The sequence below is a fragment of the Apodemus sylvaticus genome, chromosome 11, assembly GCF_947179515.1.
Source record: "Apodemus sylvaticus chromosome 11, mApoSyl1.1, whole genome shotgun sequence".
NCBI lineage: Eukaryota > Metazoa > Chordata > Mammalia > Rodentia > Muridae > Apodemus > Apodemus sylvaticus.
In genome coordinates, this window is record NC_067482.1 from 44,148,136 (window position 1) to 44,173,343 (window position 25,208).

General features: G+C 44.7%; 1 protein-coding gene across 3 annotated transcripts in view; it reads left to right on the forward strand.

Annotated features, from left to right (window-relative positions):
* The window catches only part of Rbm47 (RNA binding motif protein 47), a 133,512-nt gene continuing 108,304 nt past the window's right edge, over positions 1-25,208 (forward strand). The window contains exons 1-2 of one of the 3 annotated variants that reach the window (XM_052199534.1): positions 1-119; positions 278-435. The gene's annotated coding sequence lies outside the window, so the exon portion shown is untranslated. The remainder of the gene's footprint in view (positions 120-277; positions 436-25,208) is intronic. The other 2 variants (XM_052199533.1, XM_052199532.1) reach the window with 2 other exon arrangements.

Here is a 25,208-nt window from a genome sequence, read left to right on the forward strand (position 1 = left end):
GCTTCCTCTTCTAGTTTGTTTAGTCACAGAATTCGATTCCTGTTGGCTGATTCCGCGCCTGCAAACAGGCTTAGCGCTCCATTGAAATGCGGGAGGCTCCTTAATTCTTGTATAAACAGGTAACCCGAGGGGTGGGGCGGGGACCACGGCCCTAGGGTGGGTTTCCTGGGAGTGGGGATGGGGTCAGACCTAGAGCCAGTTCCCCAGTGATCCGAGGCAAGGATAAAGGAGGGCTTGGCTGCAGTTTCTCCATGCACTGTTTTTGTTCCCTTTCTAGAAACCAGCTGTAACACTAGGTCGGAGCGCATTAGGAATGAGCCACTTTGAACGAGCGGCGCCCAGGCCCCAGGCCCTGCTGTGAAGGCCCCGGCAAAGGTCAGAGCTCCGGCCGGGTGACGTGCCTGCCTGTGCTCTCCCAGCCATGCTCAGCCTCAGGTAAGGACAGCCCAGGAGGTCCTGGCTTCCTGCAGGCCCGCGGCGGGGCTCGCTGCCGCCCTACCTGCTCCAGCGCCTTCCTGCCCCGCAAGGCCGGGGGCAGTGGCGCTGCTCTCCCGGGAGTCAGGCGCAGGGTCCTTAGTCCTCGGCGGCGGTGGCAGCTCAGGGTAGCTTACTCTGAAAAGCCACAGGCGGCCGGAAGCCACTCTCCTAGATGTCCCCAGGTGGGGCAGGTGCCACTTCTGGGGTACCTCCTGCCTGTCTGAAATGGATGTGACTTTTTGAGCTGCCAAAGTTCTTAAATCCTTCGTATCGGGGACAGTTCTATATTATTATTATTTTTTTAACCTTCGGCTAAGGTATCCGCGCTTCTAAAACAACAGGAATGTTGCACTGGCCTTCGGCCAGCGGAGGCTCAGCGGGCAGGATAAAATTTCAGTGCAGATTTACGGGAAGTTGCCGGTGTTGGGAGTAAAAATCTGGTTTGGTGAGTTTAAGGGAAGGGAGTATACAAGACAACCTTGCTACTGTGAGGCGAATGGCCTCGTCTGGGGGAGGGCAGGAGGCGGAGGGAGGGAACCGGGAAGAGCCGGGATTGCGGACTCCGCCGCGCTCTGCGGGATCCGACCCCGTGCCGCTCCGCCCGGGCCACAGCCGCCCCCACAGCCCGCTCGCACAACCCAGCCCAGCCGGACGCCGAGCGAGCGAGTGAGCGAGCGAGAGCTCGGACCCGGAGAAGCCAAGCTCTGGGCCAGGGAGAAGTTTCTTACCGCAGGTCGTTCAAGCTAAGAAACTGTGACAAACTGGAATTCCCAGAGCCTGGGAAGAGTTAAAGCCGAGAGCGGCGATCTGTTGCTTTAAGCCGCATGGTGGGAAGTAGCTTGGAGACTCTTTAATTTGGTTTTCTGTTTAAGAGAGGGCGGCCAGCGAAGATGTTGTAGGTGACTTCCTAGCCTTGTAGATTGCTACCGGGCTGTGAAAGTATTAATTTCTGACGTGGGCGTCGCCAAGTACTTACGGAAGGTAAGGTAGACTTTTGGCAGTTCTGACTACTGTCCCCAATCTTCCATGATTTTTTTTTTTTTGGAAAAATTTTTTTTTCTCTCTATTTCTTTCCCCCTCAGTATTTATCTCTCAATTGACCGTCTTCCTTCTTTAGTGGGAAGTTAAAAGGTTTATAAAAAGATTTTTTTGAAAGTGTCAGCTTTTGGAAGAGCAGATTAATCATATGGTCAGCTGCATGCATCGTGTTTCCTGCAGACCTGAGTTTTTTTCCATAGGGGGGTCTCTTTGAGGTCTTTGAGGCACAGGTGACTAGATGCGGATTATTAGCGTGAGATTTCGGAATTTTGGGTGACCGGGGCGTCCGGCTTAAGTGTTCACCAGAGCAGAGTGGGAGCTTCCTTGTAGACATTCACCCCTGAAGGCCACTCTCAGGGAAGCTCAGTTGTTGTTTCCAGTGGAGAATTCAATCTGGAGAAAAGAGTAGGTAGAGTCTACCAAATATAACATCTGATCTGCCTGCAGTCCCTGGGTGTCTAAGAAATCAGTTAAAATGAATGGAAATGGAAAATTTCAGATAGAGGACTCTCTGTTTTAATTAGGTAAAAGTTGACTGGCGCTCTAATACTGTCCTAAGGCACTTAGGGATGTGGCTTCTTTATTAACTCTTATCAAACTGATGGAAAGATATCCTCTGCGAACTTACGAGCCATGTTTGATTTGCTTTTGTTTTCCCCATTACTTATGTGAGCTGAAAGTCAAACTTTTCTCCCCTCCAGTGAGTCTGTTAGTGACTCATGTAGGAGTTTCCTTAGGAGGATTACAAATCAAAACTGTTCTTGAAGCTGTTGAGGTGGTTACCACCAAACCTGAGGTCCTGAGGTCTAGCCTTCCCTAGCAGGGATGGAAGGAGAAACCAGTCCTCTAAGTTGTTCCTCAGAGTTAATGAATTAACTAAAAACGCAGGCTTTGGTCAGTTCATGCCTTTTATTCTACAAGTAAAGAGGCCAAAGCAGGCCACTGGAGGGTCCAGGGCAGCTGGAAAGCAGGGTTTGGTGGCTCATACCTTTAATCCCAGCCCTTGAAAGGTAGGGGTAGGAGGAGCCACCTGAGTTCAAGGCCAGCCTGGTCTACAAAACAAGTTCCAGACCAGCTAAGGACTGCACACTGAGACTTTGCCAAAACAAAAACAAACAAACAAACAAGATAGATAAATAAGTAAATAGTAAATAAGAGTCTTACTGTGGAGTCAGACTAAGGAACGCAAAGGATGGACGGGCCGGGAGGGTGGAAGTTTGCATCACCATGGTCGTTTGATCAGAAATGTTTGAGACAGGCAGAGGCCACAGCTAAATGGCAAAAATTGCCAGCATAGAGCAAAGCTTCTAGAGGGGCCAAAGCCCAGCCAAAGGGAGAAGGTAGCATTTTGTGGGGTTCAGGCTGCCGTTCAGTTACACAGTAGTCTCAACCCTATGTGATGATGATGTTGGGGGTAGTGCCCACAAAACACGGCTGCCAGAAGGAAACTGGAGGAAGGACGGAGGGATAGCCTGGGTATTTTTCACATCCACGTTGACATTCCCCTTGTTCCGACGGAGACCCTGGAGACCGGGAGCTACTTCCTGGGAGGACGGAGAATCAAAACTTTCATTTGTGCCAGCTTCGTGATTAACTTCATTAAATGAAGACAGGCTGGCATAGCAAGGCCTTCCTTCTACCTTTTTCTGACTGGATAGGATGCACTGTTTCTTGCGTGTTTGTAGTGCCAGGTTCAAATGAGCTCCAGTGCCACAGAGCTGTTGTCATCTGTCCCTCCCTGAGGATTGAACTCAGGGAGTCAAGCGTGCTAGGCAAGTGCCTGGTCGCTATACTCCCAGATCTCTTAGTGCAGTCATAGATTTATTGAGATAGGCTTCCTTTACACCATCTAGGCTGGACTAAAACCTGTGAGTCTCCTGCCGTAGTTTTCTGAATAGCTGCACTTACAGCTGTGTAAGTGCCAGCGAGTATTTTGTTTTGAAGGCCAAATTTTTAAAATAAACAGACTCCTCTTTCTGTGCATTACCTTTTCGGAACTGTCTAGGATTCAAAATGAATTAACATTATTTTATGGCAATCTCTATTGATTTCTTTTAAAGACATTATTATATTATCATTGTTGTTATTTGGGTGTTTTGAGTCAGGGTTTCTGTGTGTAGTCCTGTCTATCTGTCTTGGAATTCACTCTGTAGACAAGGCTGGCTTCAACCACTCTGTAGACTAGGCCTGACTCTGCTTCCTGAGTGCTAGGATTAAAGATGTCTGCCAACACTACCCACCTGGCTAAGACATTTTTTTAAAAAAAGATTTAAGTCTTCAGACACACCAGAAGAAAGCATCGGATCCCATTACAGATGGCTGTGAACTACCATGTGGTTGCTGGGAATTGAACTCAGGACCTCTAGAAGAGGAATCAGTACTCTTAACCACTGAACCATCTCTCCAGCCGACATTATTTTATTTAATTAATTTTTTTTATGTGCATGAGTTTTTGCCTGATTGTCTGTGTACCACGTGTGTGTCTAGTACCTTCAAGGCCAGAAGAAAGAGTGGGAACCCCTGGAATTGGAATTACAGGAGGTCATGAACCTCCATATGGGTACAGGGAATTGAACCCAGCTTCTCTGGAAGAGCAGCCAGGGCTCTTAGCCACTGAGCAATTTCCCCAGCCCCAAGACTTACACTATTTTTATTTGGTGTGTGTCTGTGTACAAGTGTGAAAGTGTGATCATATTGTGTGTGTGTGTGTGTGTGTGTGTGTGTAGGCCAGAAGAAGTTGCCTGATGATCTAAAGTTGTGCTGAGATATAAACTTCCTTTTTTTTTTGACAAACAGCGAGAGCTCTTAGCCACCGAGCCTCCTCTTCAGCTTGTGGCGGTTTTTGCTTTTGCTGTGTTTGTGTGTGCATATGCATAAGAGTGCAGGACCTGAGGAGTTCAGAAGAAAGAGTCAAGAGTCTCCCCAGCTGAAGTTGCAGGCAGTGGTGACAGCTCTGTGTGGTGTGGGTGCTGGGAAATGCGCTTGGGTCCTGATCTGCTCCTAACTCCTTAGCCATGTCTCCAGAACCCTCAATAGTGTCCTTTAAAATAGTTATAGTTTCTCTGTGTGTGTGCATATGTGTGCGTGGGTGGGTGTGCATGTGCGATGATGTAGTCACCAGATGACAACTTTGTGGAGTTAATTCTCTCACCGTTTTGTAAGTTCTAAAAGTTGAATTTAAACACCGACAGGGTTACACAGTGAGGTGGCCAAGCCATCTCTGGCCTCCTGTAGTTTTCTCACAATTTAGCCCGTGCTGGCTTGCAACTTCTGGTTTTCCTGCCTCACCTCTCAAGCGCTAGAATTACTGACATGTACAAACAACCACGTTGGGCTATTTAGTTCTGAGTTCTTAAAAACTTTACTATCTATTTATCAGTTTGTCCTTTTGTTCAGGATGCAGAGGTCTGCTTTGTTCCTAAAGCAGTTGGTGATATTGATGGTTTAAAAAAAAATCGAGGAAACAATAGCTTTTTTTTTAGATTTGCGTTCTCTATGCTTAGTATTTTTACTTGAGACTTAGGACTTAGTACTGAGTTCCAGTCTGGGCTACATGGTAGTCCCCAAAACAAAACAAAACAAATTAAAAGACTACTTTCATTTCCTCATGTGATAAGAACATCTTTCATTTACAGGTATAACCTATTTTAAGTAATGATTTTTTTTAGAAGGTTAATGTAAATGAAATTGTTCTTACATGATTCTCCAGGTTTTATGCTTCTCACCTGAGGGTGCCGGGGAATCCACCCCAGGGCCCTATAGACTGTAGGCAAGTCGCTCTACCACTGAACCCCACTTAAGATTGTCCTTTGTGTGTGTGTGTGTGTGTGTGTGTGTGTGTGTTTCCTTTGGAAACAAGTTCTCACTATGTAGCTGAGGTTGGCCTCTAATTTCTGACAGTCTCCACCCTCAGCTGCTGCCTGCCCAGTTCCCCAGCATTAGACTCTTAAACTCAGGATTAAAAAGTAATTCATGGCCCAGATAACTGAGCTTTGACGGGCACCAGAAACATCTGCTTGTTTGAGACATCTCCAATCAAGTCTTCTGACTTTTCTGGATTGCCCAAGAGTTAGTATGTGGATGTTGGTGAGGGCAAGGGGCGTTCCTTAAATTTGGACCTCAGCTCCTATTTCTGTGATAGGATATAACCGTAAGGGGTAAAACCCAGAACCTTACCCTGAAACGTGATTCACAGGACTTTGAAATATTTTTTTTTTGCATGAGTGTAGAATCCACATTGACGACCTTTTATGAATCGACAATGGAAACATTAAACACAGCTTGAAAGGCTTGTCAGAAAGATTCCAAGGTAAAGGTTATATTGGAGCCCTTCGATTCCTGGCCTGATTGAGAACTTAAGACTTGGGAGCAGTCTCTGTCTTACAATGATGTGGATTTCCTGGTTTAATATCACATGAGGTGTGTGATATTAAACAACTACCTACTGAAACTAATGGCTTCTGAGAATAACTGGTTAAGGACTGTCCACAGCAGCAATGCATACATGACTCCGGATCCAAGGAAAGAGGCCTGGGGGTGGGAGTGGGGGGAGCCCCCCTCCCCCACCACCACCACAGAATTGGTGTGGAAACGAGAGTATTATTCAGAAGTCAGTGTAAGTTGATGGAAATACCCCGGACTGAGATTTGGAAGGAAATGGTACCCTGCCACCTTCTGTGTAGCCCTGAATCCCCGGAGTCAGTAAAACACCTCAGAAAAGGTCTGAGCCTGACTTCTTATTGGTTCTGTTTCTCTAGAGTTGCTTCTTCTATGTTCTATTAGCATCATTATACAAAAGAGGCAGAGAGGAGGGCAGGACACAACTTCCCCTTGGGTCCCCTTCAGTGCCTTGCTTATGCCAGACAAGCTCTCTACCCTAACTATATACCCTTAGCTTGTTCTCATTTTATTTGAAAAGGGAGTCCAGACCTGCCTCGAACTTACACAGCTCTCCTTAGCCCCTTGCAAAGTTGAGATTATAAACCTGCAGATCTTACTTTCTACTCTAAAACATGGTGAATGGAATTTTCCACTGAGAGTAGAAAAACAAAATCCCCAGAGAAATGAGTGGCCGAGAGACAGGTGATTTCTGCGTGTGCCAATAGTGTGGGCTATACCACCTCACCGATGCCATCACCTGCAGGCTTGCTGGCCCTGTGCAAAGTTCGGGCTTGGCATCTCTCACATTTGCCTCCTTGCTTGTCTGTCCATCTGTCTGTCCTTCTCCTTGTTCTTGTCTGGTGTTGGTTTTGTTGTTTTTTCTTTGTTCTGATTTTAGAGATCCGAACAAAGCTTCTGTGTCAGCCTTGGGATCCTACACCTGTCTTCTCTCCCCTCTCTTCTACAATTTGAATGTTCCTAGCGTGCTGCCATAGACACTGCTTTGAATAAGTCCAGGATACAGTCAGAGAACCAGAGAACGCAAAAAGGCACAAGTCCTTCTGCTACATTTGCCCAATATAGGAGCCAAGATTGTATAAAAATGACTTGTGGGTATATTTAGACGCATGTAACTAATACATTTATGAAACATTATTAGGTAAGTATACAGGTAGGATATAAGGGGCTGTGCCCCTAGTGAGTCTTTGAGTGGTTTTTGATACCAGATGTGCAATCACTTGAAGAAGACCAGGTGCTTGTCATGAGAAGAAAAGGTGCCCCCCCCCCCAAACCCTGTGTGTATTGGGAATGTAGTAGTCCTTTACTTTCCTATTTTGAAAATGTATGTGTTATTTAAAATTATAGTTGGGCACATTAATCAAGACAACAGGATCCATCTCTCTCCCCAGTTCACAATGCTTCTCTTTGAGGTTGCTGTATATGTGTAGTTTTCATGAATGTAAAGTCCCAGCATTAAGGCCGCAGTACTGGGTATGGTGAATGGATGGATGGTGGGGGTCCCTGGCAGCTGTAGCTTCCCAGTTAGCCTCTCTTGTCTCACAGCCAGTTTTGGTTATACTTTCTGAGTGTGGGTAGAAGACAGCCTGTTCCCAGAAAGGATGGGTGATCCTTGCACGGGTGAGCAAGAGTTAACTATGTGTACCAATAGGATGTGGGCGTGTGTGTAAGTGCGCAATGAATACTGCACATTGTGCAACTGAAATGGGGACAGGGTGCTTATACCTGACAAGGAAATGCCAGCCTGTAAAAATCGTCACAAGAAGTAGCTATCTTCCTTGGGGGGTGGGGGAGTAGCTCAGGGGTAGAACTTGTGCTTAGCTTGTGGGTAAGCCTGGGTTCCATTGTCTGTGTGTGGATCAAGTGTCTACACGTGAATACACAAATGGTGTCTATGTGTCTGTTTCTGACCACAGTGATCTGTGTCAGGTGTGTACAGTGTGGTGTGTGTGTGTGTGTTGTGGTGTGTGGTATGTGGTGTGTGGTATGTGGTGTGTGTGTGTGTGTGTGTGTGTGTGTGGTGTGTGGTGTGTGGTGTGGTGTGGTGTGTGGTATGTGGTGTGTGTGTGTGTGTGTGTGGTGTGGTGTGGTATGTGGTGTGTGTATGTGTGTGTGTGTGGTGTAGTGTGTGGTATGTGGTGTGTGTGTGTGTGTGTGTGGTGTGGTATGTGGTGTGTGTGTGTGGTGTGTGTGTGTGGTGTAGTGTGTGGTATGTGGTGTGTGTGTGGGGTGTGTGTGTGTGTGTGTGTGTATGTATGTGTATGTCTTTATACATGTATGTGGAAGCCAGGAGTCATCTCCCAGCAAGCTCCACCTTATGTTTTGAGACAGGGTCTCTAATAGAGCCTGATTTGACCAGACCAGCTGGCCTGTCAACTCCAGGGATGTTCGAGATCCATCTTCCTAGTGCATGCACTGCTCTTCCTGGGCCTGTATGTGGGAGCTCGGGATCCAAACTCAGGTCCGCATGCTCACAGAGCTGGCGCTGGGCCAACTGAGCTATTTCTTCAGCCTCTGGCTCAGTCGTTTAAAAAAAGCATTTCACAGGTCAAAAGAAAAGAGAAACACTGCCAGGCATGATTATGCATGGCAGTAAATCTCAGCGTTCAGGGGCCAGAGGCACAAGGGGTTGCTATGAGCCAGAAGCCAGTCTCTTCTGTGTATAGTTTGGGGGCAGCCGGGGCTACATAGAAAAACCCTGTCTCAAACAAAATAAAAACGAAACCAGAACAGAACAACCTTAAGTGATGAACAGATTTTATTTTATTAATTTACTTATTTATTTTGAGACAGAGACTTGTAGCCTTGGCTAGCTTGAACTTGCCATGGATATCAGACTAGTCTTGAAAGAGCAGGGATCTGCCTGTCAAGCGCTGGGATTACAAGTGTGTGCTACCACACCAAGCAAGACTTTTTTTTTCTTAGTACTTCCCTTGGGCCAGCTGGATTCCTGCTAAAATAATATTTCCTTTTGTTGTTCTTTATTTTCAAAAATAATGACATGGTTCTTAGGAGAGCAAGGCTTTGCCAAGCATAGACCCAACTTCTGGAGACACAGTTACCTTTGTGTAACCACAACTAGAAGGATTTGGTAACTCAGACAGCTCAGTGGGGCACTGGGACTGCAGTGACAGAGGATCCCATGCTTACTGTTGTCTTTCTGTGTTCTGCCCACCAGCTAATATATGTAGGCTATTTCTCTACATAGTCTCCTGCTTTACGCCTACCCAGGGAAGAAGTCCTTGGTTGCTGATTCACTTTGGAATTATCTAGATAAATATGATAAAACCAAAGGGCCTTGAACTTAAGATCCACTGGCCTCAGCCTCCTGAGGAGCTGAAAGCACAGACTATGCCACTGGGCCTATGCCACTAGCTTTTCCACTGTTGTCACCAAAGAACCCTACTCCAAGAAAGAACTGTCCTTCGTGGTCTTTTCTAGTCGGATCTGTGATGGTTCCCAATGTCACATGCAACTGTCACTGGAAGGCCATTGCCGGTGTCTGCAGACCTGGTTCCTGCAGGATTATACTTCCCAGGAGATGGAACACGGGTCCTCTCTCCTCATTCCAGATAGGAACCCACAACAGACTATAAAGTACAAATACCACCCAAGTCCAACTTGGTGAACCATGAGTCTCTTTTGTTTGTTTGTTTGTTTTGGGGGGATTGTTTGTTCTTTGAGACAGGGTTTTTCAGTGTAGCCCTGGCTGTCTTGGAACTCTGTAGAGCAGGCTGGCCTCGAACTCAGAAATCTGCCTGCCTCTGCCTCCTGAGTGCTGGGATTACAGGCATGCGCCATCACTGCCCGGCATGAGCCATGAGTCTTATTGGGATTACTTACAGGAATATGGGTGAGGGGTTACTGACAGGAGCAGAAATGACTCAAAGACATTTGCGTCACTAAAGCCTACCCTAGCTAGCATGGGTAACAGCTCACAAACCGGAGAACCTGGAGCACACAGCACAGCCTGCAGGCAGCTCAAATTGGTTGGAGAGTGTCCTTTCCAGGTGCTAAAGTTGATCGAGACCTTTTCCAGACACCTCAGCTGGTTTCTTTTCTTCCAGGCATCTAGTGTAATCTCAAAGTGTTCTCCACAGTGCAGCCTCCTTCAGTCAGAGGGAACTCTCAGTGCGTTCTGTTTATTCTGGCAGGGCAGGGCCTGGTGCCTCTGCTCAGTTTCAGGGACTTCCCTGGAGCTATTTTGAGTTGCAGGAGTTGCAGGGAGTTAAGGAGCAGGAGCTTCCTATGGGATAGAATGTTTCAATCTTGGAGGAAATTGTTACATTACAGGACATCTTTTTCCCCATTTTTTATTTGTTTATTTTTGTTTCATGTGTGTGTTGTTTTATTTGTTTTGGAATTATAGTTGTGCTACTTATGAAGAAAAGAGTGATTATCTGTTACTTTACTATTGAAAATGGACTGCATTCTGGAGATGGCTAAAATGAATTAGAAGCTGTGGGTCTATAAGACTATAATACATTTAATTGTTACAGTTTGTATTGGGCCTTATTGCCTAGTATTAACTAATCACAATCGTTACATTTAATTGTTACAATTTGTATTGGGCCTTATTGCCTAGTATTAACTAATCACAATCGTTACAGGACTTGGCCTGTTACACATCATAGCTTACCTTTTCTCTTACTTCGAGGTGTCAGTGTGTAGCCCTGGGTGGCCTAGAACTCACTATATAGATCAGATTGACTTCGAACTCAAAGAGATCAGCTTGCCTTTCCCTCCAGGGTCTGGGGTTAAGGTGTAGGTTAGCATCATTGGCCATCATTGGCTTTCACTTACTCTCTTTCTCCCAGAACATAGAGTAAGTTCCTTGTAGCTTTTGTGTTTGTATAACCTTCACATCCCTCAGGTATTTTGAGTAGCCTAATACAGAAAGTGGGCCCTTCCTTTAAATATATTATCCTCTAGATTAAGATTTCTGCATTTCCTAGACATGATTAGATGTCTTATATGTAAATATATAGACTTATTCAGACACTATCCTCTCTTTTCTTCCAAAAGCTTTAGTGAATTGAGGGGAGAGGGAGCCTGTAGCAGCTGAGCCTCTAGAACCGTGGCATGATGGGAGTGGGGGGGGGTCATGGAGCGCAGGTGCCCGCCACCCCATTCTGCAGTAGCATTCTTTAAAATATCGAACTCTCTGAGGTTTGTTTTGGGTTTTGTTTTGTTTAGCACCCAGTGCCTTGCCACTAAACCTCCACACATCCAGCCCCTCCCCACCGCCACCTTAGCCATACACCCAGAACACAGTTAGAAAAAGAAGGAAAGGACGTTTCTTTGTGATTAGGAAATGTTTTTTAGATGACTATCAGAAGAAAGGTAGATTTTTCTCGAAGTCAAGTTGATAAAAGGAAAAAAAAAAATCCCAAAGAGGAAGGTCACTGTGAGGTGACTCCCCCTGCCCTGGATCCTTGTCCTGAGTGGTTTTCTGGTGGGCCTGTGGTGTGACTATCAGAAGGGAGATGAGGAAGGAGGGCAGGTTGCTGGGAAGTCCTAGGAGCTACGTCTAGTCATGTGGGCAGAGTGAAGAGAAACCAGTCTGAGCCAGCTCTCCACACCAGTGGAAGCTGCCCACGGACCTGCTTTGCTCTTTTCTCCACACTGTGAGTTCCAGAACCTACCTCAGGAGATATGGAGACTTTTCCAGTGAGTAACAGAAGCCACCAGCTCAGCTGGTTAATGAGCCCTATAGGAAGTGAGCGAGTCGGAACCTTCAGTAGCACCTGGACCCTGAAGCGAAGTGCTGTGACCTATGATCTCACACATCCCACAGACAGGCTCTTCTCACCTTGACTGAAGCTAGTCTGTTAACTCCTCCCGTGCCTCCTGCATTTCTCTCCCCCTCCCCCCCTCAAGTATACCCTGACCTGTCAATCACACCACAGCCTCCTGAGGATTACAGGTGTGCGCCACTAAGTGCATTTTTATGTAGCGCTGGCTGGGGATCGAACTCAGGGCTTTGTGCAAGCTAGGCAGGCTCTCTACCACTGAGGGGCACTCTGGTTTTGAGATGTATTCTCACTGTGGGGTTCAGGCTTGCTGCAAATTCTCAGCAAGAAAGGTAGATTTCCAGCGCCTAACTCTTCAGGCCTCACTTTCCGCCTATCACCTTGCCTGGCCACGCCCCCTAGTTAAAGTAATAGTTCTGCCTTTCCTGTTGGTTCTCTCCTTTCTTCTTCCTCCTCTACCCTCCCTCACACCTCCTCAGAATTTTAGTTTTAATTATATGCATATGTATGTATGGGTATATGTGTGGATGTCTGTGCACATGAGTGCAGAGTCTAGAGGTATTGCATCCCCGAGAGCTGGCGTGGTTAGGAGCTGCCTGGTGTGGGTGCTAGAGACCAGAGCTGGGGCTTCTTCTGCTAGAGCAATAGGCATCCTTAAGCACTGAGCTCTTTATCCAGTCTCTCCTCAGCTTGTTGAATGATGTGTGGCTTATGTAGTCTCTTTCTCCCTGACTGGAATGCCTACTTCATTCGTTGGGATATCCCAAGCACCTTAGGGATAGCCTTTGCCACCCCCTCGCTGATCCACAAGTATTTGTTGAATGAACGAGTTAAACAGCCGGGCTTCTACACAGCACAAAACATGACCCCAAATGTATGTATAGTGTGTGCATATCTCATGGGTAGTAATCAAAACACAACATGGGTGCAGCTTCTCAATGAATGTGGGTTTTCTACGAGGCCACTCTTACTTAGGCTGCCATGTTTTCTGTGGCCTCGTTATTTTCTGCATTCACAGCCTTTCGTAGAACCCGATGACTAAATGACGTCCTAGGCACAGCCAAGAGCCAGGATGTCACAATCCTTCCCGCACTTCTCTATTTCCAAATCAAAGCCGCCTCGTTGGCAGGCTTCCTGCCACCTCCCCTTAAATCTCCTGTGCTCTCCCTTCTGAGTGAGGAGCTCCCTTGCGAATTGCATGTCCCGCAGTTAATTGCACTCAGCTAACTCTTGTTAACTGTATTTATCACTTTTTTCTGTGGTTTAATTTTAATGAATGATTCTTCTGGAAGCAACTGTTGACAGCGTTCTTTATAGTCTCTTCTGAGCTCCGAGGCATTGCTGAACGCCAACTGCTCCTAATGGATTGTTTCCATTATGGTTTTTTTTCTTTTAACTGGGGGAGGGGTGGGGCTGGGGCTCGAACCCATGTGCATCAGGCAGGTGCGCTACCACAGCTCCCCCGCACCCGTAGCCCTTTAGTTAGGTATTTGCCTTGACCTGGCATGCTTCAGAGTGCTGAGGTCTTTAGTATTGCCAGAAAACGTTTGCACGAGACCTTGGCCTTGTCTTTGATGAGTGGCAAAGATCGCCTTCCTCAGCTGTCTCGGGCCTTTGTTAGCTCCTCTCTTCCTTCTTCGTCTAGTTATCTAGATTTAGTAAAGTCACTTTCTCTGCTCTGTGAGGGTCCCTTTTGCTTTCTCTTCCTTGTTTAATGCATAACTCACTAAAAAGGGTTTTCCTAATGGTTGGTAGAAGCCTGTGGTTCCTAGCTAATTCCTGTGCCTATCAACTAATATTTGTAGAGTTTTGTTGTTGTTATTGTTTTGAGACAGAGTTTTGCTATATCGCCCAAACCGGCAATCCTCCTGCCTCAGCTCTCCAGTACTGGGATTATAGGCATCAATCATCAATCCTATCCAGCTTATATTTTTAACATTTTCTGCCAGTTATTTTATTTCTTGTCATATATATATTGATTGGGATAACAGAGATAAATACAAACATTGGATTTTTCTTTAATAAAAGTCTATGTAAAGGCTGTCTTAACCAAACACAAAGGTAAAATATATGTAAAGGGAACTTGTAATGGTTTGCTAACAAATAAACCAGTATCAAACTAGTTTAGACTAGATTCACTGACGACACCTGTTTTTCTTCAACTTTTTCCTTTTTGAGGTAGGGCCCCCACGTAGCTGAGGCTGGCCTTGAACTCCTGGTCCTCTTGCTTCCACTTTTCAAACTCTGGGATTTCAGACACACAGTCTGCCTCAGCAGAGCTGAAACCTAAGAGTGAAGCCATTGACAGACTCTAGGCAGTGAGTATGCAGTGGTGCATAAAAGTGTCTGGTTTGGAGGAACTGGAAATGGCGAATAAGTGTTCAGATGGAACCAACCGGTCCCTGAAATAGTCAGGGAACTCGTAGCTGTGGTGGAAGAGGGTGTCCCAGCTGGGCTTGGTGACTCACATCTGTCATGCCAGTATGTGGGAGACTGAGGCAGGAGGATCATGAGTTTGTCTCAAAAAAAGGACAAAAATGAGAAGGAGTGCCAGTGAGTCGGCATAGCCGGCGGTTAGGAGCTGTTGCTGCTCTTCCAGAGGACCCATGTTTAGTTCTCAGCACCATATCAGGGGCTCACAACTGTCTGTGATTTTCGGCTCCAGGGGATCCAGTGTTCATGTGCATGTACCCACAGGCATGCATGAACACACACATACACATACACACACACACACACACACACACACACACCACACACATTTATAAATGATAAAAATAAATAGTTAAAGAAAAGGATGGTGGGGTGTCTTTGCTTGCATGCTAACTTAGTGTGCACAAAGCCCTGAGGTAGATCCCAGCACTAGAAGCAGGACTCACACCAGTACTGAGATGGAGGTGGGGAGACCAGAGGTTCAAGGTGGTCCTTGGCTACAGAATGAGTTCTAGGCCAGCCTGGGGTACAGGAGATAATCACATGCATTTATCAATCACTATATTTATATTGTATACTTAATGTGCTGATTAGTTTTAAATGGCAAGTAGATGCAACCAGTAGTCAAAGACTAGAAATATTGTCTTTTTTTTTTTTTGGTTTTTTCGAGACGAGGTTTCTCTGTGTAGCCCTGACTGTCCTGGATCATCTCACTCTGTAGACCAGGCTGGCCTCGAACTCAGAAATCCTCCTGCCTCTGCCTCTGCCTCCCAAGTGCTGGGATTAAAGGCATGCACCACCACTGCTGGGTTTAGGAATATTGTCTTTTTGAGGAATTTTCTGCATCAGAATGGCCTGTGGGGAATTAATTTATTTGCTAATTGATGTAGGAAGATCCAGTCCTTTGTGGACTGTACCATTCTTTTTTGTTTGTTTGTTCTCTACATAGTCTTGGCTGCTCTGGAACTTGTTCTGTAGACCAGGCTGGCCTCGAACTCAGAGATCCGCCTGCCTCTGCTGGAGCCACTGGCACCGCCACCACCAACTAATGATATTCCTATGCAGAGGCGCTGAACACTGTGCTGAACAGAAAGCTAGGACGCCTGTGCTTGTGTCTTGCTGCTCTTATCTGTGGATGTCGTGTGGCAAGCTCTTAGTTCCTGTCTTGATTTCCCCTCAGTGAGGGACTAACCTGAAACCATAAGTCTAAATCCTCTTTCTCCCCTAAATTGCCCATTGTCTGGGTATTTTATTACAGTACAATGGCAGAAATGATAAAACTTTTAAAAAGTATTTTATTTTTAATTACTCAGAGATGTATGTGGATATGTGCATGTCAGTAAAGGTGTCTGTCTTCAGAGACCAGAAGTGTCAGATTTCCTTGATATGAGTTCAGGGAATTGAACCCTGGTCCTGGGGAAGAGCAGCCAATGCTCTTAACCACTGAGCCATCTCTCCAGCCCCTTATAAAACAACATATATTAAGTTAATTTATATTAACTTATAGTACATATTATGTAATTAACACAATATTAATAATAATATTAATAGATATTTATAGTATGATTTGTAGTACTATAAATCTATTTACTTGTATGATTTATATATATTTAATACTGGATATTATTTCAGCATACACATTGTTTTACATTGCTTTGTATATATTTACTTAATTATAGTATCAAATAACATTTACAAAGGAAAGACATTCATCCAACATTTCAAAAGCTCCAAGAGATATTGTGGGGTGGAATTAATTACAAGGGTACTACAATTAATTACAATTCATTGAAGGCATGCAGGTTATACTATAGATATTGATACCATATAGGAGATACATTTGGGACATGCAAACACAAGTTTTGTCTTTTCTTTACTAACTTTATAAAGGGTCTGCACACATGACCACGTGCTGGCTGAAAACCAAAGCTTGTCCAATATGTCAGGTATGAGAGACTGGTGTGTGGCTCTGACAATACCAGGCTTTGTTGTTATTGTTGTTTTTAAAAGGCTGGGTTTTATGTAGTCCAGGCTGGCCTTGAATGCCCTGCATAGCTGAAGCTGATCTCCTAATTTGCTTGCCCAGTTCTCTGATCACAGGTATGTACCACCACATGAGACCTTGGTTATTTTAAAAGAACAACAAAAAAAGGATACACTGTTTCCAAATCCACCGGGATAAAGATGTTCTATGTTAGGGGAAGCATTAGATAACTCAGTTTTTTAAAAGGATGTTTTGAGATGTCCCCAGCTATTAGAGCCAGATGGGGAGAGGGGGAGGTCAGGGATGGATGTGGTTTTGCAACCATGGCTATTGAAAGCCTGGGTAGTTGCAGCGTGTCCTGTGTCAATGCCAGTGCGGCTTGGGTAGTGATTGAGTTTATTATTGCTTAATTGGGTCAAGTGGTGTGGGTTTTGCTTTTGTCCAAGATGGGTCAGTTTCCAAAGGGATTAGTAGGGCTTGGAGTTTTCACAGTTATTCAAAGTCTGTTCCTAACATTTTTTGGTAAGAAAGCTGGATTAGTGAGTGCCTACAAGCACACGGGAGGGACAGTGATGTCCGGAGGTTCAGTGAGGGGGCTGGTTCATGACCGTAACTCCAGTGCTGGCACGAGGGTGAGAGTCTGAGGGAGATACAAGAGTGAGGCCAGCTTGGGTTGCATAGTGAGATTGCCTTAAAAAAGAAGAAAAGAAAAGCTAAGGACAAATAGTAATGTCTACCATCTGTTAAGCACCTATTGTATACCAGGCTTTACCTAGCTCAGTTAACAAAGTAACTCCCAGTGAGTTGCTTATGCTTTCTCTGCCCGTGTGTCAGGCGTGGGAATGAAGCACAGATGTATTGAGTAACTTGCCCACTGTAAATGCTGGCCAGAACTCAGGCTCCTTGTAAGGCCTCCCAAACCAGGTCAGGTTTGGGAAAACTTGATCCTTGGAGTAAGACCAGGTCTTCTTACTTAGATCTGCTAATCACACAGTGCTAAAACTTTCCTCCCTCACGTCTTCTTATTCTCCCAGTTTGAATACGTGCTGTTCATGGGTCTTCAAGGGGAAGTTGAGCCCAGGCGAGGATCCTGAGGAACAGCAAGGTCAGCCGGCTTGTTCTAAGTCTCACAAAATTCTTTTTTGAGTTGGTTGCTGAAACCCAAGTGCTGCACAAGAGAGTGACATTGCTGGTATACCAGGACGAAGGTTTCTTCATATAGAGTTGGTAGAGGCTGGGCATGCCTCAGTACTACAGTGTACCGGGGAGCTACTCCCAGCGAAGATGTCCCCGGCTCTGTCAGCACTGCTGAGGGCGAGAACCTGGCGTCCAGGGGAGTCTCTCTCCACTCGGGCCTTTGCTGAGCAGTGCATTCCCGACACTGTTACTTACTTATTTATTTTTAATATTTTTTAACTGGGAGCAGGGGTTGGGAAGTTTTGGGGTTTTTTGTTGTTGTTGTTGTTGTTTAATGAGTTGTGTGCATGCACGCACACATATGCACATGAGTGCAAGTGACCAGAGAGGGTGTCAGATTTCCAGGACCTGGAACCTGTGAGCAGATCATACCTGACCAAGAACAGGATGTGGTGCTGACTACTGAGCCATCTCTCCAGCCTATAGTTTTATAGTTATTTACATTGCCGAGAGCATTCTCATATGTCACCTCTGCCCTAGTCCCCACCTTAATTCTTTTCCTCTCTCCCTCTCTCCCTCAGTGGCCTTGAGCTTCTGTCTCCTGCAGACAGCTTCATTTTGTGCTTACCAAAATGTTCTTTCTTTCTTTCTTTCTTTCTTTCTTTCTTTCTTTCTTTCTTTCTTTCTTTCTTTCTTTCTTTCTTTCTTTCTTTCTTTTTTCTTTCTTTCATTTGCTTGTTTGTTTAGTTTTGTTTTATTTTTTGAGACAGAGTTTCTCTATAGAGCCCTGGCTATCCTGTAAACCAGGCTGGCCTTGGTCTTCTAAATGTTGGGACTAAAGCTGTGTGCCACCATGACAGACGTTTTTTCTTTTGGTATTTACAAAGTCTAAGAGGAGGTTGGCTTCATGAAGGAGTTAGGATCTTTTCAGACTTAAAGAGGCTTGACGCTTAAAGGTCGTGGTAGGGAAGAAGTTGTCCTATCAAAGCTGGCGATGACATCATGTAAAATGGAAAACGTTTGTACGTTACCTCCAGCTCTGAGGGGAAGGATGAGTGGATGGATCCCTGGGATGTAGCTGCGCTGTCAATATCTTTATGAAAACAGCAAACATTCGAGAATAGCTAGGAACTAACTCTGTGAGCGAAGCAGGTCATTTTCCTTTGAAGAAACATTTTTGGTCAATATTTGATGTCCTGTAGATTTGGCACAGAGAGATAAATACATTTGTCCTTGGCTGTTTGCCTAGTTTCCATAAAAAGAGAAAATTAATGATAGCCAGCCCCACCGTGTGCCCATTCCAGGCAGGAAGACTGAGGCCAATTTGAAACAAGATTGCACTACACAAACTTGGAGTTTTAGACTAGCTAAAGGCTATATAGCAAGACCCCCCTATCTCAAAACCCAAAGTGGGACTAGTGAACCAAAGGTCACTGTCACCAAACCTCAATGGAGTCCACATGGTAGAAGAAGAGAGCTGATATTCCCAAGTTGTCCTTGGCCACAGCACAGATGTACATCCATGTCACAACAAATACGTGTAACAAGACAACAACAGAAACTTAATCAGAGATGAGATGCCCAAAGCCTGGGGGATGAGTGATGATCTCTGAAGATTAGCATGGATTCAGGTCTGCTTTCCTTGTGTTGGAAATGAAGCTATGAGCTCTGTGCATAAAATACCGTGTGTGTGTGTGTGTGTGTGTGTGTGTGTGTGTGTGTGTGTGTAGGGGGTACATGTATGTATGTGCCCTTGTATGAACATGTGTTTACAGATGCAGGTGTATGTGGTGATAAGCGATGGAATATTCATCTTTTTAAATGGAAGACGGAATAAGCGATGGAATATTCACCTTAGTTTTAGAACTACAATGTTTGGCAACTCTGGCCAGGCAGTGAGCTCCGGGAATCTGCTCAGCTGCACTCTCGCCAGCACCGGGGCGTGTGCTGTGTTCCAGTGCTGGGGACTTGAACTAAGGTCCTCATGCTTCCCTGGCAGACACTGACAGACTGAGCCATTTTTCCAGCGCCCCTTTAGCTCGAATAGATGGGAAAACAGTGCATACTGAGACTCTGAGACATTTTGTCATCTGTGTGTGTGTGTGTGTATGTGTGTGTGTGTATGTGTGTGTGTGTGTGTTGTGCCAAGTCACTTAAGGTCGGAGCAGTTTTACAGACTCCTTATTGGATCAGATTACAGAGCTGCTCACTCATCAGGGCATGCCTACCTCCCGCAGCATTAGGGGTTTGTATGGACACTGCCATTTGTGGAGGTTTTACCTATGCATAGTATTTGTTTGGTTTTTCAAGACAGAGTTTTTCTGTATAGCCCCGGCTGTCCTGGAACTCATACTGAAGACCAGCCTGGCCATGAACTCAGAGATTTACCTGCCTCTGCCTCCCAAGTGCTGGTTAAAGGAATGTGCCACCATCATCTGGCTTCAGCTATGAAAGTACAATGTCAAATATGGATTGCAGAGGCCTTGGTCCCTCCTCACACCGAGTATTATAGGTCTCTGATCATTGCGTTCATTCAGATTCTCTGGGCACATCTTGATCATGCAAGTCTTATTGCTTGTTCCTTCAAAACTGGCTCTCAGACTTTACAGGTAGTTCCTTAAACTTGACTCCTGATTTTTTTCCCCTACTACTAAGTATTGAACCTAGGACCTCATGATGTTGGCCAAGTGCTCTGTCACACTGTTCCCCAGTTTTTCTTTTCTTTCTTTTCTTTCTCTTCTTTCTTTCTTTCTTTCTTTCTTTCTTTCTTTCTTTCTTTCTTTCTTTCTTTCTTTCTTTCTTTTCTTTCTTTCTTTCTTTCTTTCTTTCTCTTTTTTTTTCTTTTTTTTTTTTGGATTTTGGTTTTTATCGAGACAGGGTTTCTCTGTATAGCCCTGGCTGTCCTGGAGCTCACTCTGTAGACCAGGCTGGCCTCGAACTCAGAAATCCGCCTGCCTCTGCCTCCCAAGTGCTGGGATTACAGGCGTGCACCACCACCGTCTGGCTGTTCCCCAGTTTTTCTTCTCTCTTCCTTCTTTCCTTCCTTCCTTCCTTCCTTCCTTCTTTTTTTTTTTTTTTTTTTTTTTTTTTTTTTTTTTGAGACAGTGTTTCTCTGTGTAGCCCTGGCTGTCCTTGGAACTTATATGTAGCTAGCCTTGAACTCAAGAGATCCTCCTGCCTTTGCCTCCCATGCCTACGCCACCACCACCCTGTCTCATCTGAAGAGGCCTGAGTCTTGTATGGAACATTTGCACTCAACACCTGATTAAACTTGAGTTGCTTTTCTCTTGTATCTTCCCCGACATGGTGGGAGAGAAGCAAGTCTGGAGGTACCGGTTTAAAATAAGGAGTTTAATCTACTTTGCTATGTGCCAGTTCATATCTATGTACTGTATCTATAATCTGTAAGTAGCAATGGTATCTTGGGTCTGTTTGTATTTTTATTTTTTGTGTCGCCACCACTGTTTGAGGCAAGGTCTCAGTGCATAGCCCCCACCCCTGGCTGTCCTGGAACTTGATTTATGTACACCAGGCTGGCCTCAAACTTCTTCCTCTCCTCTTTTGGTGTGCACCACCAAAAAAAGCATTTGTGTCTTTCATATGATGTGACACCTTGTCCCAACTAATCTAGGATGATCTTCAGTTTTGCCTGGGGTCTTAAATACTGAGTTTGCTACCAAAACTCTTCTGGAAGATTCTGTGTGATTCCACCCCACCCCCTTCTCTTTTGGTAGTAATCACTCCAACCATCTCTATTCATTGGGTTGATACAGGTTCTGACTGGGCCTTAGAGATATAAAATGTGTACAGATGCTCTGGACAGTAAAGGCACCGAGACTACATGCAACAAATGTTCTTTTGTGCCTTCTCTGCTAGGGTACTTCATCTATCAATTTACTGCATGCCTTCTATTTTAAGACTATATTTACCTCCTGGAATAAGAAAAGACCCTTCTTTTATAGTTGCTATATTCTAATTCAGAGAGATTGAATATTATAGAATATTCTAGATGCTATGATAGGAATCTGCAGCATTGGCTTTATTTGAAGAGGCATGGTGGAGGAGAAGGGTGTCTGGAGGTGCCTGTTTAAGATAGGTGTTTAATCTACTTTGTTATATACCTGGTTTTGTTCCAAGCCCTTTGCAAAGATGGTCTCATTTAATCCCCCAGAGAACATTATAAAGTTATTATCTTTATTAGAGATATGAAGATAGACATATGTGATATTAAGTAAGTCCCTTTGTGTTACAAAGTCAGAAAAAGCAGAATTGGGGACTCTAACGCAAGCAGTTTTACACCAGAATTAGAGATGATTCTTGAGTAAGTCTTGAAATACTTTCAGAGATGTGTTTGCAAGAAAAAGTCCCTGCCATCTGTGGGGAACCCCTGAGCCTCGGAGAGCAAAGAGCCTGAAATACTAGGAAAAACTTGATTGTAAAGATTTCATCAGCTGGAAAAGACATTTTATAGACAGCAAAGAAAAATGGAAGCTTTAAAAAATTATCAGAAAAATAAGCTGTGCCAGCTTCCTAAAGAACCATGTTCTTAGGTTTTCATGTTTGTGACAGGGTCTTCTGCAGGCCACACTAGTTGTGAACTTGCTGTGTGGCTGAGGGTGACTTCGAATCCTGATCCTCCTGCCTCCACATTCCAAATGCTGGATCTGAGGCATGTGTACCCATTCAGACTCTGCTCACACAGTGTTCTTCGGGCCCTGTTGTAATCCTGCGTACTACTGTTCCCCAACATCAGCTCACCTGGCCCCACTGCTGGAGACCGAGACTCCAGGGAGGCACGTCTCGGTCAACTCTTCACGCGCCACCACTTCTGGCTCGAGGGCTCAGTTTTTTAAATGTTTTTGTTTGTTTGTTTGTTTGTTTTTAATTAAAATACAATTATGGAGAAACAGTCAAACAGTTTAGAGCACTTGTGGCTCTTCTGGAAGAGCTGAATTCAACTTCGATCACCCACATGGCGTCTCACAACCAGCTGTAATTACAGTCCTGGGGATAAGATGCCTTCTTCTGGCTTCCAAGGGCACTGTGTTTACATGATGCACAGACATACATGCAGGGGCAACTATATACATAACATTTAAAAAAAAAAATTTAGCCAGGCAGTAGCTTTAATCCCAGCATTTGGAAGGCAGAGGCAGGTGACTTTCTGAGTTCAAGGCCAGCCTCATCTACAGAGTGAGTTCCAGGACTCTGTGTAGCCAGGGTTACACAGAGAAACCCTGTCTCTAAAAACAAAAACAAAAATATAAAACAATTGCATCATTTCACCCTTCCATTTCCTCCCTTTAATCCCTCCCATATTACCCCCTTGTTCTCTTTCAAAACCATAGTCTTTCTCTTTTTATAAACTTAAATAAATGGTTTATTTCTTTTTATTTGATCTGTATTGGTGTTTTATCTACATGTATGTCTGTGTGAGGGTGTCAGATTTCCTAGGAAGTGGAGTTACAGGAGTTGTGAGCTGCCATGTGGGTACTAGGAATTGAACATGAGTCCTCTAGAAGAACAGCCAGTGTTCTTAACCACCACCAACCCCAGCTTTTTGTTTGTTTGTTTGTTTGTTTGTTTGTTTGTTTGTTTCGAGACAGGGTTTCTCTGTATAGCCCTGGCTGTCCTGGAATTCACTCTGTATCGGTTGACCAGGCTGGCCTCGAGCTCAGAAATCCCCCTGCCTCCCAAGTGCACCACCACCACCCGGCGACTCTTTTATTTTGAATGTGTGTGTGACTATGCATGTGTATGTGTATATACTGACTATAGAAATACAACCTGCTCATCTCATTTCGTGTTACTTATAAGTATGTATGATTTCAGGGCTGATCACTTGGTATTGGATAACTTGTGGGCTCATTCCCAGACTCTCAGCATTCTTTGGTTCCTTGTAGTTCTTTGTTTAGGAGTAGGGCTCCATGAGATCTCCCCCTTCCATGTTAGCATGTCTTTTGGTGTTCTACTTTTTCAGGTCTTCTTTAGGCAGCTGTGTTGTTAATGTACCACGGGTAAAGGTTTCCTGTTATTTCTAGGAGGTAAAATTTCACAGCAGATTTCCTGTTTCTCTGGCTCTCATAACCTTTCTGTCCCTGTCTTTTGTCTTAAGTACAGGAGTTGTGTTGTAGCTGTACTCTGGGGCTGGACACCCCACTATCATTTTTTTTTTCTGTATTTTGATTGGTTGTGGTTTTCTGTAATGGTTTCTGCCATTTCTTTGATGAGGGAATAGAACTACACTTGTGTGCACAAGCACATGCATTTAGAGTGCAGCTAGGGTTTATGTTGGTTTTGTCAAGTGTCAGCAGTAGAATCTCTAAGATCCATGATCTCTGGGACCCCAGGCTGTAGGTTAGGTTTCCAAGACTGGGCATAGTTTCCCTCCTGTTAAGTAGATCTTAAGTCCAATCAGAGAGCTATTGGTTGGTTACCACCAAAATGTGAGTGCCACTAGTGTACCCCTAATGTTGATACCCATACTGGATGCCATGACTCAGATGGTTCAGCTGGGTAGGACTATTGGCTGTTAGCTTCCCTTGGAAGCATAGTACCGTACATAGTGCCAGAAGGTGCTATGAAGTTACTTGAGGGTTCATTCCTATCTTCATTCTCTAGACGAGGAAATTAAAGTTAATTTTCTCTAGTTAAGGTAATATCTAATTAAAACAATTTCCTCCAAGTCTTATCATTTGCGGTAACTCAGGGTCACATTGGGTGGGTAGTTTCACTTGGATTATAGGTCCTGGGAACTGAGAACAGTAGAAAGAAGCTGTCTCTTCAGGCAGAGAACCTCAGAGGAAGCTTTGTAGCTTTAGTATGCCCAATAGGTAACCAATATTCAAGTCAGTGAAGCTCTCTCAGCATGTGAATTCAATACTTTGTTCCTCTCTTCCCTTCTTTTCCCTTCCCTTCCCTTCCCTTCCCTTCTCTTCTCTCCTTTCCTTTTCTTCTTATTTCTTGCTTCCTTTTTTTCTTTTCTTTGACCATTAAGGGTCTTAAGGACAAATTAGGTGACCACATTAAATTAAAAAGAGAATGCTGCCGTTGGTCTTGATTAAGATGTAGTTGGAAGTGCTTTGGGCTGCTGTCAGCTCTGGGTAAACCCCAGCTTTCCTGAATGGCTGTGGAGTCAGAGGGCATGTTTTGCAGTTGCACAAGACCACAGGGGATTTCTGACTTGACATCTCATGCAGGGCAGACAAGCCTCTCCAGCATCAGTGATAGAAAATCTGGTACCTGTGTGCTTAGCTCTCTGACACTGCTGTTCTAATGACTTTAATTTACAGAGTGCAAGGAGATGCAGCAAAGTTAAATAGTTTTCCCTAAAATGAACATCCAATTAGATCTACAGACCCAGTTTCTGGGGCTATTTATTTATTTATAAACAGGATCTCACTATGTAGCCCTCTGGCCTGAAACTTGCTATGTAGACAAGGATTTGCCTCTGTCTCCCAAGTGCTGAGATTAAAGGCTTGTGCTTCATTTCCCCTTTAAGAAGTAGGACCTCGTTTTGTAGTCCAGACTAGCCTTGAACTCATGATCTGTCTGTCCAGTCTCCCAAATATTGGGATTACAGACATGCCATCATCATATCTGGCTAGAATTTTCTTTATAGCTTTCATCCGTGGAGCCTAGTTCTGCTCTTGAGGATAATATCACAGACCTTTTCGAGGGGATGAAAGCCACCCTTCTAGGAAAAGGGTTACATTGGTTTAGTTTCCAGAATGATTCTGGGGCTCTAGTGATCCTGAGTGTCGCGAGAAAGCACCTGTTAGGTAGAATGGACAACCACAGTCTGTTGTCTCTTGATGTGGTCTCTTCTAATGTCTTCCCTGTAAGGTAGACAGACTTAATTTATTTTTTTTCTTTTAAGGCTGGTTGTATAGGCACAGCCCTTTTAATTCTGTCACTTAAGAGGCAGTAGATCTCTGAGTTCCAGACTGGCCTGGTCATACATAGTGAGTTCTAGTACAATCAGAGGT